Below are 2,563 nucleotides of genomic sequence, written 5' to 3'. Positions count from 1 at the left end.
TTGCTTGCAGTGATTCTTTCACTTAAACAAAACGTTTTGTTTCAGCAGTTTTGCGTTGTTCGATTCTTAAGTTGTAAAGGAGACTCAATTTCTCCAATATTTATCATTTATGTTTCTTCTTTAATCTCAGCAGAGTATAAAACTTGTAAAAGTTTTTCATCCATACGACGTCATGAATGAAATTATATCTCAAATCAGCGTAATGACGTGACATCATCTAAACATTTTACCGAATAATAAATTAACAAATTCGATCGTAAAAAGTGGTTTGGTTGTGGTAAATATTACGTTATGAAAAAAATGTGATAAGGTTGGAAGACATTACGTCATGTATTTTCAATACAAATATGAAGTTTAAAATTTATTCTTTTGTTTATAGTCGTAATCCACCTTCGAAGCGGTACTACAAAGAACAATTTTCGATAAGGGGGGCATCAAGAATAAGTCGACATGACTTTTAACCCTTAGAAGGTTGGGCTCCTGAAGTCTTGCTTAGTTTGGGGGGGGGGCTGTCAATTCTTCTTATGCTTTAGGAGTGATATCTCTGTTATTTTGGCATGGTTTCAAAATTTGGGATTCACTTTGTAAAATTATTCACGCTGAGCATATCCGAAAATTAAAACTATGTGAATTTTAGAACTGCTCATATACGTTGAAATGTTGAGGTCACTTATGAGTGTAGTTTGTAGCGTGAGTTTACACATTATTTTTTGGTAGAGTAATGAAGAACGTGCATAGTAATGTTGTGATTAATTTTTTTTACATTATTTTACATACAGCCAATGCCCTTCACGCTGTGAAACAGTTAGGATTAACGAGACATGGGCCAAATTAATTAGGCTACTTTCATCCAGCTGGTGGGAAAATGTTTCACAATAGAATATGAAATATTTCAGAGGATGTGCTGAGAAATGCCTTATATCTTTCAATTTATAACCTTTATTCGCTCAAAATTTCAGTTCAATAGAGGTGAATAAAAGTTAGGAAAAGTCAAGAAATCTCGTAGTCGCAGCCTCAGTGGTTTTAGAGATACAACTGTTGATACAAAAAAGTTGAATTGACAGCCCCCCCCCCAACCTTCAAAGGGTTTGCATTGAGTCAACAGATCTATGCCTGGTTTACGTCAGCTCTGGGGATCAGTGAAATATAAGGTTGTCATCTTCAGTGCAACAAGACCATTGATTGATTGGTTTAGTGAGGATTCGTAGTCCCATTGCTTTCATTTTGAGTGATCATAGTACTGATTTTCAATTTATTCCTACAAGACGTTACGTAATGAAAAAATATATAACTAAGGTTGGAAAACATTACGTCATGTCTTTTCAATTCAAAATGAAGTTTAAAATTTATTCTTTTGTTCATAGTCGTAATCCTCCTTCAAAGCGGTATTACAAAGAACAATTTTCGATAAGGGGGGCATCAAGAATATGTCGACATGACTTTTAAGGTTTACGTCAGCTCCGTAGATCAGTAAAATATAAGGTTCTCATTATCGTGATTGTAAGCCGCGGGAAATTTTTTCTCTAAAAAACAGATTCCCGGGAAGTTAAACATTTTTTCCAGCCCTAGTACAAAACAAGAGAAATTAAATAATATGCCACTGTCTTGCACCAGTGGCGTAGCCAAGGGAAGGGGATTCGGGGGTTTCAACCTTTCAAATTGAATTTACGGATGTTAATACATTGTTTACAAGAAAAGTTGTAGCCTATGATGTAATTTCTCGTCAAACTGTGCAAGGATGCAAGCCATCTGCAACTGCTGAGATCGCTTGTTCGATCTAGATCAGTGGTTCCCAAAGTGGGCGCCAGCGCCCCCCTGGGGGCGTTTGCGACCATGAAGGGGGCGCTGGCTATAAAGTGGGCGATTGGGGGGCGTTGAGAGTAAATCGGGGCAGTTACAAGAAGAGGATTGCAAAGTATTTTTTGTCATGTTTCGCTTCAAAGAAATACAAAAGAAGACGGTGACTATAAGAGCTCTGTGGCAGATATTGTGGCGATTATGCTGGCAATGTCGCTTCGCAGTGCCTTACAAGTTAGTTGAGGTCATAACGTAACGCATAACGCATGACAATTTGAAGCACTGAGATTACGCAAATCCGATCTTACAGTCCGAGAGTATTTTGATCTAGCGTTCGTCTTAATTTATCTTTGAAGACTGTCATTAAAGCAGTGATTAAAATTAAAGCGCACGCTCTGAATACACGCTTATTCAAACGATTGTGCAATGAGAATGATGAAGCTTTTGAGCGCTTACTACTCCACACCGAAGTACGATGGCTTTCCAAGAGAAATTGCCTTGCACGATTTTATTCCCTGTTTGAAACCGTCGTAGAATTTCTAAAATCTAAATAGTTGTGACCCTGGCCTTGCGAATGACGTTCTAGTTGTGAGAAATGACATTGCCTACTTGTCAGACTTATTTTCCCAATTTAATGAATTAAAATTATCCCTTCAGGGTAACGAAATAAACTCGTGTTGTATCAGCGAAATTTAGCTAAACGAGAATTTTTCCAATTCTCAAGCTTGCATCAACTTGATACCAGTGACAAAGGCATATCTGATGT

This window comes from Aplidium turbinatum, chromosome 9 (assembly GCF_918807975.1).
Source record: "Aplidium turbinatum chromosome 9, kaAplTurb1.1, whole genome shotgun sequence".
In the NCBI taxonomy this organism is placed as follows: Eukaryota; Metazoa; Chordata; class Ascidiacea; order Aplousobranchia; family Polyclinidae; genus Aplidium; species Aplidium turbinatum.
The sequence above is the reverse complement of the archived record's forward strand: the minus strand, read 5'-3'. Positions refer to the sequence as shown.